The following is a 12,108-nucleotide window of genomic DNA, read 5'->3' as shown; positions in this document are numbered from 1 at the left end:
AATAGCCTCATCTTTTTCTCTATTGCTATGGTGCATTTATTCTTTCCCAGGCACATTAGATTTCGCATGGAGGACAAAAGAATTGTGAAAGGGCTTTTCGCTGTCTCCACCCACAAATGACTCAGTTAACTTTTCAGAATTAGTCCCTGGTCCTGCCTAACTGCAAGGCTGCTGGGAAATACCTTGTTTCTTGTGTCCTGGGAAGAAGAATATGAAATGTGATTTGATACACATTTTCTCTGCCACGCTATCCAAAATTTTAGGTGATATGATTTCTATTTGACAGGGGCATTCTGGAAGAAAAGAAACATTTTCCAAAACTCAAGGGCTTGTTTTTCTTGGTTAGTGCCAATTAGGTTCGAGTCAATTTATTGTCTGTTTTGCTGAACCACGTGGAGGTGTCACAACAGTGTATTTCAGCCCAGAAATGGGCTTTTGGGGGAAAGGAAAGTTAATAGTTTGAGAAGCATCACATTCTGGGCTCCTCACACAGATGGGTCCTTGTGTTGGCCACTGTCCCAAAGAATCATCCCCCGGAATGTTCCTAGAGACAGACTGACCCTCCCTATAGCTTGTTCTAGGGGGAAAATGTTAATAAGAAGATCAGAAAGTGTTTTCTTTGTTTTCCCCTTCCTGTTTGCACCACTTCTTTTCCTTTTAGCACATCACTGACTGCTCAAATGCAGAATACCCCTCGAAGCTTCAGTCGCCCAGGACCTGCCACCCAGGACAATGCTCTCTAACAATAATACCATCAGACTTCCCATCTTCTCCCTTTCCCACATCAAACATTAGAGCTTTTTACCCATTCTGCAAGCTGCTTACTGGAAAGACTAGCAAATTTGATGTGTTAATTTTAGTTGCTGTTAATGGCTCAATGTTTTATCCCCTTGCAGATGCATGTGCATTAAAAAACTGGAATCTTAGGGAAGTAATGCCTCTTATCCAAGGTCTCCAATGGTGGTTGATCAGGAATCATGTCATGGTAGGTTCACAGAAGAACAGTCAGACAGAGTCTTTCCATGATGCCTCTCAAAATTATTCGTTTGTAAAGTTTTGGCTTATTATTTTGTCTGAATATGTTCAGTATCATTCATTTATTTATTCCAATATTTATCTTTTATTCATACAGTATTTATGTTTTACATACCATCTATGGGGCACTGTATTAGTATCTGGGAGTGGAATAAAACTTGACTACTCTTTTCAAGGAAGTTCTGGTTAGAAATGAGAGGCTGAAATATACAGATACTGCCATTAAATGCTTTCTTTTTTAAAAAGCTTTGTTGAGGTATAGTTTACATACAATAAAATGTAACCATTGAAAATATATAATAGTTTGATGAATTTTGACAAACTTACACATTTGTGTAACTACACTACAGTCATTATATAGAATATTTCCGTCACCTCAAAAAATGTCGTGTTTACCCCCACCCAGTGCTGATTCCATGCCACCAGCAACTACTGATCTTTCTATGTTTGTAGATTAATATTGCCTGTTAAAGTATTTCATGTATATTAATCATACAGTGGGTACTCTTTAGCGTCTTACTGTTTTGCTCAGAATAATGTTTTTGAGATTCATTTATGTTGTTGCAGGTCTCAGTAATTTATTCCATTTTATTGCTGAGTAGTGTTTTCACTGTAAGGAATGACACAGTTTGTTTATCAACTTATCTCTTGATGGGAACTTGAGTTGTTTCCAGTTTTAGACTCTAATGAATAAAGCTACTGTGCATATTTGTTTACCAGACTTTATGTAGATGGATGTTTTAATTTCTCTTAGGTGTAAAACTGCTGCATCATGGTGAATGTATATTTAAAAGAAACTGCCAAAATGACTTCCAAAGTGATTGGACTTACCATTTTATATTCCCACCAGTAATATAAGAGAGTTTCAGTCACTGAATATTTTGCCAACACTTGAAATAGTCAATCCTTTTCATTTTAAGCATTTTAGTCAGTATGTAGTGGTACTTAATTATGATTTTAATTTGCCTTTCCCTAATGACTAGTGATGTTGAACATCTTATCATCTCTTTATTAGTCATTCATATATCTTCTCTGATAAATGACTTTAGATCTTTTGCCATTTTTGTAGGGTTCTTTTCTTACTTAATATTGAGTTGTAGAAGTTCCTATACACTTACACTATTGGTCCCAAATTCTTTGTCATATCATGTAATACAAATAATACAAATAAATTCTCCCAGTGTGTGCCTTGCTTTTTCATTTTATTAATGATGTCTTTCAAAGGTCAGAAGTTTTTAATTTTTATAAGTCAGTTGATAAAATTTTTTTATCGTTCATGTTTTTGGTGTCTATTCTAAGAAACCTTTGCCTGCCCCCAAGTCAGGAAGTTTTATGTTTTCTTCCATAAGTTTTATAGTTTTAGCATTTACATTTAGATCAATTTCAAATTAAATTTTTAGTATGGGATGAGGCAAGGAAAAGTTATTTTTGTAAAATGGATATCTAGTTTCAGCAAAACTTGTTGAAAGAAATAATTCCCCTTTGATTATGTTGACACCATTGTCAAAAGTCAGTTGATTGAAAAGAGACCACAGTGTTCATTGCAGCACTATTTACAATCACCAGGACATGGAAGCAACCTAAGTGTCCATCGACAGATGAATGGATAAAGAAGATGTGGCACATGTATACAGTTGAATATTACTCAGCCATAAAAAGAAATGAAATTGAGTTATTTGTAGTGAGGTGGATGGACCTAGAGTCTGTCATACAGAGTGAAGTAAGTCAGAAAGAGAAAAACAAATACCGTAGGCTAACACATATATATGGAATCTAAAAAAAAAAAAAAAAGAAAAATTGGTTCTGAAGAACCTAGGGGCAGGACAGGAATAAAGACGCAGACGTAGAGAATGGACTTGAGGACACGGGGAGGGGGACGGGTAAGCTGTGACGAAGTGAGAGAGTGACATGGACATATATACACTACCAAATGTAAAACAGATAGCTAGTGGGAAGCAGCTGCATAGCACAGGGAGATCAGCTCAGTGCTTTGTGACCACCTAGAGGGGTGGGATAGGGAGGGTGGGAGGGAGACGCAAGAGGGAGGAGATATGGGGATATATGTGTATGTATAGCTGATTCAGTTTGTTATACAGCAGAAACTAACCATTGTAAAGCAATTATACTCCAATAAAGATGTTAAAAAATAAATAAATAAAATAAAATAAAATAACCTGTTAGCAAATAGCATTGACAAGAACAATGAGCCTGCTTGTAATGAGGCTGTTAATGAAGATGTTGCTATTAACACCCCCTCCCCACCACCGTGCTTCTGATGTCTGAGAATATCTGCCCAAATCAGAAGAGCCAAAGTGCAGCACTGGGCTCTTTCTCACCCTGTTAGCAAGGCTTGCTGTTTCCCCTACAACACTAGGCCAAACTTTTAGAATCATTCTAAGAGTTTGACGATGAGCACATTTCATCATGCAGTGGGATGTCCTGTGTTGGCCTATGTTGCCTTTGGTTTGTTCACACAGATGTGTCCAGTTGCTAGGAGCCATGTGAAGACTGGACAAACGTTTGTGGTTGTGCAGCTTCACAGACAGCTCATTTCATCTCAGTCATCTGCTTGAGTATCCTGTAGACAGCAGGAGCCAGCAGCAAACTCAGGTACCACTTATGATCCAATTCTCTTATGTTACACATGAGGAAGCTTAGATATACCCAAGGTCTAGCACCAGGTGGTGGGAGAGCCTGAAGGAGAATCTAGCCCCCCCCAACAACAACAAAAAAAATCAGTTGATTGTATATGTGTGTGTTTATTTCTGGACTTTCCATTTTTCTCCATTGATCTATATTATTATTGTATCTCTATACCACCATTAACACATTGTCTTCCTTACTATAGTTTTATATTGTCTTGAAATTTAGTAGTGTTGCTCCTAATTTTGTTTTTCTTTTCCTAAATATTTTGGCTAGTCTAAGATTTTTACATGTCCATCTAAGTATTAGAAGAAAGTTGTCAGTTTCTAGAAATAAGGCTTTTGGGAATTTGATTTGAATTCCATTAATCTTTAGATTAATCTGGGGGATAATTTTCACTTTAACAATATTGATACTTCTAATTTATGAACATTATATATTTCTTCATTTATTTAGGTCATCTTTAATTTTTCTCAGCAATTTCATGTACATATTTAACTTTATCACCAAATACTCCATATTTATAATAATGCCATCTCTTTCATTCCTGATATAGTTATATTTTGTGTTCTCTCTTTTCTTGATCAGTCTTTATAGAGGATTATCAATCTTATTGACCTTTTTAAAAGACCAGCTTTTAGTTTAGTTCAGTTAAGCTCTGGGTCAGAATCTGAAGCTAGACTTTTAATTATCGACAAAGCATCTTGTATTGGTTCCCCATATCTGCATTTCCCCTGGGGCAAAACAATGAAGGCAGATGTCATTTTTGCACACAATGCACAAGAGAAGACTCTGTTTTGGAGCTTATATAGGGCAGATGACGTCTGTTCCTCCTCCTTCCCAGGAGAGCAAGAAAGAGAGGGAGAGGGAGGGAGGGAGAGAGAGAGAGAGAGAGAGAGGGAGACTTTAACTCTGTAAAGGAATTTTCTCTGAGGGTGGGGGGAGTAAAGGCTCTAAGATTTTATTGTTCTTTGGAATGTAAACAGACATCTCTAGGGGAGGTATCTCTACATCTTTTAGGAAGTCTCTTTCTTTAAGGGTTGCTATTCAATCATCTTTTAACCCTGGTGTTAGTTCTCTTTGCTCAGAAAGTCCTGAATGTACATACATTCGAAAGCAGTTGTAGAGCATCATTTCCTAACACCTTCCCTCTACTTACTTTGTTTTGATTTATTTTTCTTTTTCTAGCTTAAGGCAGAAGCTTAGATAATTATTTTTAAAACTTTTTCTTTTTTTTAAACATGTGAAACTATAAATATTGCCTTAAGCACTACCCTAGATGTAAATGTTGTTGTCTGTTAATTATTATTCAGTTCAAAGTATTTTTCTAATATCTCTTGAGATTTGACACATGGGTTATTAAAAATTGTGTTGTTTAATTTTCAAATATTCAAGAATTTCCCAAATATCCTATTGTTATTCCTTTCTGGTTTAGTTCAGTTGTGGTTAAGAATATACTCTGTATAATTTCAGTAGTTACAAATTTATTGAAACTTGGCTTAGAGCCCAACATATGGTTTTGTATAGTTAAAGTTCAATGTACATTTGAAAGTAATGTGTATTCTTTAGTAGTTAGGTGGAATATTCTATAAATGTCATTTAGGTCAAATTGATAGTGTAGTTCAGATCTTCTATATATTTACCAATTTTCTGTGTGCTGGTTCTACGAATTACTGAGAGAGGAGTATTGAAATCTTTAACAATAATTGGGTTTTGTCTATTTCTTCTTGCAGTTTTTTTGGGTTTTTTTTTTTTGTTTATTGCTTTTTTTTAGCTTTCCTCTATATATTTTTGAAGCTCTCTTTTTAAGTACATACGGATTTGGGATATTTAAGTCTTCTGTATGTATTGACTCTTTTCATCATTCTGAACTCTCTGTATCCCTGAAAATAGTCTCTTTCATCAAGTTTATTTTGTAGACTTCATAAAAAGAAATCTATATAGAGATTTTAAAAATATTATTCACAGATGTTAGTATAGACATTCCAGTTTTCTTCTGACTAATGTTAGCATAGTATATCTTTTTCTATGCTTTTACTTTTAACATATATGTATCTCTATATTTCAAGTAGCTTTTTTGTAGACAGAATATAATTGGGTCTTGCTATATTATCCAAAAGGACAATCTCTGCCTTTTAATTGGAGTGTTTTAATCACTCATGTTTAATGCAGTTATGATACTCTTGAGTTGAAATCTATCTATCCTTTTGCTATTTATTTTTTCCATTTTTTTGTTCCCTTTGACCTTTTTTCCTTCTCCCATCCAAGTACTAACGAGCCCTGACCCTGCTTAGCTTCCAAGATCAGAAGAGGTCAGGCAAGTTCAGGGTGGTATGGCTATAGATGTTTTTTTCCTTCTTTTTTAAAATTAATTTAGTATTTTTTTTTTTTAGGTTTCTTTTTTGTTTTTTTTTAAGTATTCCATTTTATTTCCATTATTTTGGCTTATTGGCTATATCTTTGTGCTTTATATTTTTAATAGATTCTCTAGAATTTTCAATATGCATTTTTAATCTATCACAATCTAGCTCAGTAGTTGATAACTTTTTTTCAGTAAAGGACCAAATAGTAAATATTTTAGCTTCATGGGCCCCATAAGTTCTCTGTCATGTATTCTCTTTTTGTTACCCTTTAAAAGTATAAAAAAGAAATGTTTAACTTGTGGGCCTTACAAAAACAGGATACAGGCCAGATTTGACCTATGGATCATTGTTTACTAACCTTTGCTCTAGCTTTAAATATTACACCACTTCACACATAAGGTAAGGAACTTACAGCAATATAGTGCTATTCACCCCTTTCATCCTTGGTGCTATTTTTTTCATATTTTTCCTCCTGCATATAAGCCCTACTCTTTGTTGTTATAAATTTAAATAGTCAATTGTCTTTTAAAGAAAATTTAAAAGCAAAAAAAGGATCTTTTATATTTATGTCTATATTTATTATTTCAGGTACTTTTTTCCAAGTATACATCTGGTATACTTTCATCTTGAAGAATTTTTTTTTAACATTTGACATTTAATATTTTTAACATTTCTTCTTGTGTTACTCTGCTGGGTTTGAATTCTCCAGGCTTTGCTTGTCTGAAAAAAATGTTTATTAACCTTCAATTTTGAAACAAATATTCACTTAATATAGAATTATTTGTTGACTTTTCTTTCTTTTAGCAGTTTAAATATGTCAGTTTATTGACTTTGTCTTGTATTTTTCATGATGAGAAGTATGTAGTCATTTTTATGTTTATTTTTTTATATATAAAATGTCATTGTTTTATTCTTGCTTTAAAAAAATTTTTTTAAATCATTGGTTGTAAACAATTTAATTATAATGGTTCCTGGTGTGGCTTTCTTTGAATCTGTGCTACTAATTTATCAAATCTGAAATATTTTAGTTGTTATTTCTTCCTGTGTTTTTTTTTTTCCTGCCCTTTTAAAATTCTCCTCTCTGTCTTTGACCTCAAGTAGTACACATATATTAAATCACTTATTATTGTCCCACAGGTGACATGGGATCCAAAATATTTTTTCAGTCTTTTTACTCTTCATACTTTGGTTTGAATATATTTTACTATTATGTCAAGTTCATTGATTTTTTTTTTCTGATGGGTTTAATATGTTGTTAAGCCTATTCAGTGATTTTTTTTCATTTCAAATGTATTTTTCAGCTCTAGAAATTCCATTTGTTCTTTTGAAACGTCTTCTATTTCTTTATTCATTAAGTTTATGCATTCCTTTAAATCATTGGGCATATTTGTGAAAGCTGATTTAAAGTTTTGTCTCCTTATTCCATCTTCTCTGTTATTTCTGGCTCTGTTTTATTAATTGCCTTTTCTCTTGGTTATTCTTCAAATTTTGTTACTTTTCATGTAGTGATATTTATATTATATATAGTAATATAGTTATATCTCATTGGATGCTAGATATTATGAATCATACATTGCTGATTATTTTGGATTTTATTTTTATTTAAAGTGCACTAAAGTTTTTTGGCATAGAGTCAAGTTACTTGCAAGTCATCATGCTTCCTTCAAGGTCTTTTCTGTTTTGTTTTATTTTAGGCTTTGTTAGGGCAGATCTAAAATAGCGTTTATGCTAGGGTTTGTTTAACCTTTCTTCTAATGTGCGGTCCTTATAAGATCTCTATTGAATGCCTCAGGTGTTCAACAAGATCTGTCTACTACAGCTGGTAAAAAATTGTATGTCTGCCAGCCCCTGTGAGCTTTGGAAATTGTTTGGCTTACAGCTCCCTGATAGTTGATCTTTGCCAGGCCTTATAGAGTTTTACCTGGAGCATATGCAGATTAGTGTTAACCTAGGATTCAGCCTAAGAATCTTGGGAGTCCGTGGATAAATTTCTGGAAGTCTTTATCTGAGTAGTCCCCTCTTCTCCGGTACTTGCCCTGCAAATTCTAGCTTCCTTGTTCTCCTTGGGCTCTAAAGTCTGTCCCTTTAACTCTATGAACCTGAGTGCTCTTCTACCCTGGCAGAAAGCCGAGGTGATCATAGGCTTCATCTCATTTGTTTCTCTATTAGGACCACATTCCTGTGCTTCCTGTCATCCAGTGATTGAAAACAGTTGTTTTATATATTTAGTCTAGTTTTCTAATTATCTCGCTGTTTTTGGTGGAAAGCAGGTCCATACCATTTACTCTTTCATGGGTGGAAGTATAACTCCTTTCCCTGAGTGTTGAAGAATCTTATTTATACAGCAGTATGTTTCATGAACAGAAGTGCAAAAATTCAAAGGCAACTCAGCAAAAAATAAAAAATTGGAAGAAATTGAATCAGCAGGAAGCAATCATCCCATTATGATAAATCCAGGCTCAGTGGCTATGCAGGTCAGATGAGGGCATCTCTGGGGAGTGAGCTCTCTGAGTATCTCCCATTAATTGTTTTTAAAGGGGTATTTACATGGACAGTGGTGGTGTCAAGGAAGAGTAACTATTTCTATTTGGGGAGGGATTAGAGAGAGCATTATAGAGGGAGAAAAAGATGTGTGAGCAGAGTTTTGAAGGATAAAAAATACGAAGAGTTAAGTGAGGTAGTTTTCTGAGCAGAAGTACTGTGTGGAAAGACATACAGATATAAAATGGAATGGCTTGAGTCTGTGAGTTTGGGGAGTAGGATATGTAGGTGTAAGCAAGGAGAGACTTGATTTCATGATATAGTGATATGTTTAGACTTTATCCAGTAGTTGGAACAAGGGCTTTAAGGGGAGAACTTATGTGTTTAGATAGGTGGAACACAGAACTTTTTGTTGGCAGTGTGGGACAGTCATTGGTGTTGGCAGGAGTAGGGCAGTTCTTTTGCAGTTTTTCTCAAATTGAAGATAGCAACCATCAGTGAGGTTGTAAAATCAATTTTGCCTCTAAAAATGGCATAGACTAGAAAACATTAATAAGCATTACATGTTCAGAGGAATGATTTTTTGGGAAACTTTTATTTTACCTATATATTCATTTTTAATTACGTGTATATATAATGAGTCATAATGTAAATATATTTCTTCATGGTGATAGGAAAGAAAGCTTGAAAGCCACTGCTTCAGGTTACTGTAAAAATTGTCTAGGTAAAAGATTATGAGCATTTAGCCAAGGCATTAACAAATGGAAAGAGATAGGAATAATAATGAAACTGTAGAACCCTCAGAATTTAGAGTTTGGGAAGATATGTGGCCTGAGGGTAACAGAAGAGTACAGGATGACATCTGTGTCTAACTTACAACACTGGGTGTTTGATGAAACTTTGTCTAAGATGAGGTAAAAGTTTTGGTAGAAGCAACATCATTTGAGACAAAGAAAAACCAGAAAGACACAAAGGATGCTTAGAAAAGGATATAAAACATGTCTAAATTCTTATTCAACATTAAAAAGTCAATGCTATAGCTACTCTCATCTATTCTGCCCTTGGAGATGAGAAATTACAAAAAAATTACAAAAGTATAAAAGCAGAGTAATCCAAGAGCAGATACACCAAGTAGAGCAAGAACCTAAATGAAATCAAACATTTTCTTCTAAATGTATTATTTCATTTTTTTTTTATCTTAAAGAGAAAAAGATTTGATGATGAAGTAAAGTCCACTGGAAGATTTTGACAAAATATAGAAACATAGGAAGATAGACAGAAGAACTGTACATTATATGTGATACATGAGAGCTTAAGCCCTTGATGACATTTATCTTCACTTGTGAGAGGAGATTTAATAAAGTAATTTATTAGGTCCCTTCTCACTCATGAAAAGAAATGTCATAAAAGATCTGTTCCTTCATATATTGTCTATATATTGAATATTAATCCCTATATTCCTAGCTCAGTATGGTATGCTAAATTTTAAGTGGTCCTGCTTTAGAGCAAAACAAATGTAGATGCCAAAAAAATTTTAAATTTTGGGGACAGAAGAACTTCAAGACTGGTAGATGCTTTTGCATCCCTCAATTTTAAGTGCTTATTTATTTTCAAAGAGAACCAATCTTAGAAAATAAGCCAAATATCATTCCAGCTGGTTAAATTTTGATACTAAGTATAATGTCTCTTCAGATGATGAGACAACATTTTACATGGACCAAGTCTACTTCCCAACCACATTTCTCTCGGAGAAAAAGTGACAAGAGTGTTGGTGATGGGGTGCAAACAGCAACTTTATTTTATCATTGAATAGAAAATGCCAACTATTTAAAAGATAGGTATTTTTAAAATATATAAAGTTTAGATCAAAGATTCACAAAACGCTAGGAAAATAGAAAATCAAATGTAAGTTAATTCTAGCTGAATTTATTATTTTTGTAATGACACAAGATAGAATTCAAACATTCAAGTTTTGTGCCATTTTAGTTAGATGTTTTAGTTGCTCCTAAAACACTGACTGTTTTTCACCTTTGCCTTTCAGGCTTATCTGCACTTAGAAAGGGAACTGTCTTGTCCAATAAATTTTCAGGTACATCTTCAGTTGCTTGAGACATGAGCAAAATGATGTAATGCAAAGCAAATATGAAATGACTTCAGAAATTGACACAAATTCCTACAATTGACACAAAGTGACAGGTCTTTTCAAAGGAAAACACTCCTGGCATTGGATTGGGTTATCATCCTCAAAGCAGCTTCAGTTCCAGCAGCATAGGTAGATGGAAAGAAATTTTGGGGAAATGGACAAAAGAACATATATATTTTGATAAATGGTCATAGTAATAGATCCATATAGACCACATATTTATTAGTTAAAAACTCTAATTCAGAAACTTCATTTTTGTTTAGAAAAGTCCAAAATGCATCTCATGTGGAAATACGGATTCCCAAGGTCTAACTCAGTCTAGCCTGACAAGCAGGAAGCATTGTAAGAATATGATGATCATCCTTGGGGCTGTGGACTTTTGAGCTTCTACAATTCAGAAACACTCATTTTAGGTAGGGGTGACACTGCAATTAGCAGAAACAATACAGTTAGCCTTCTTTTCTTGAATGTGTTCTGGCTTCTCTACCTATATAGCATAAGCAAAGGCTGTGTCTGATAGCTTAGGGAGTCCAATGTACTATCGTATATGTAGCAGGGGCTTAAAGTATTTTAAATTTTATGCTCATCTTTAATTATAAATTTTATTAAGAAAAATCTAAAAATGCAAACGTATATAAAGCAATAATCAGAGACTCCCCTCTTTCATTCATGTTTTTACAGGAGTCACTATTAGCAGTTCAGTTGTTAGAAATGCATTGCCTTTGGCTTTTAAGAATCTAGTTGCAACTCAGGAAAAAAAACAACCATGTCTGTTTTTTCCTTAATTTTCTTAATGTCGGCATAGAATGAATATGTACTTAATATATCTAATCTAAATAAACTGTCTTCTCTTTTCATATGCATTGCCAAGATCTTGAGATAGAAAAGAATGCATGGGTAAAAGGTGCAAAACAGAGTTATGTCAAAAGGGGAATAAAGTTGCTTATTTCTGTTTAACTATATATGATGAGGTTGGTTCTGGGATGATAGAGGTGAACTAGCAGCAACTGTTTTTCTTCTCCCAGCTTCCCATGAAATGGTCACAGATTCCTTTGCTATTAAGAGCAGAATACTCCAGCAGCATTAGAAATTAGGGATTTTCATCAATTCTGCAAAATCTTCTAAGAAATTTCTGCTTAACAATATTAGACTATATGCAGATTTCTACCAACCATTAACAATCCTATATCAGTGATATCAGATCTTCATGGACCAGAGACCAAAGACACTATGTTGACTAGGGACATTTCCTTTCCTGCCATCCCTATCATGGCCACTCTTCTATAGTCATACAGGTATATAATATGTCCCAGTAGTGCAATCTTCCTGGGTATAGATGAGTACAGGTAAGATATTGTATCCTGATGAAGCCTATAGAAGAAAGATGTATGAAAAAGTAGTGAAAGTCGTGTACTCTGAGGGATGTGTACAATGAAATATATT

The sequence above is a fragment of the Balaenoptera borealis genome (assembly GCF_965194805.1).
Source record: "Balaenoptera borealis genome assembly, chromosome: 6".
Classification (NCBI taxonomy): domain Eukaryota; kingdom Metazoa; phylum Chordata; class Mammalia; order Artiodactyla; family Balaenopteridae; genus Balaenoptera; species Balaenoptera borealis.
The sequence above is the reverse complement of the archived record's forward strand: the minus strand, read 5'-3'. Positions refer to the sequence as shown.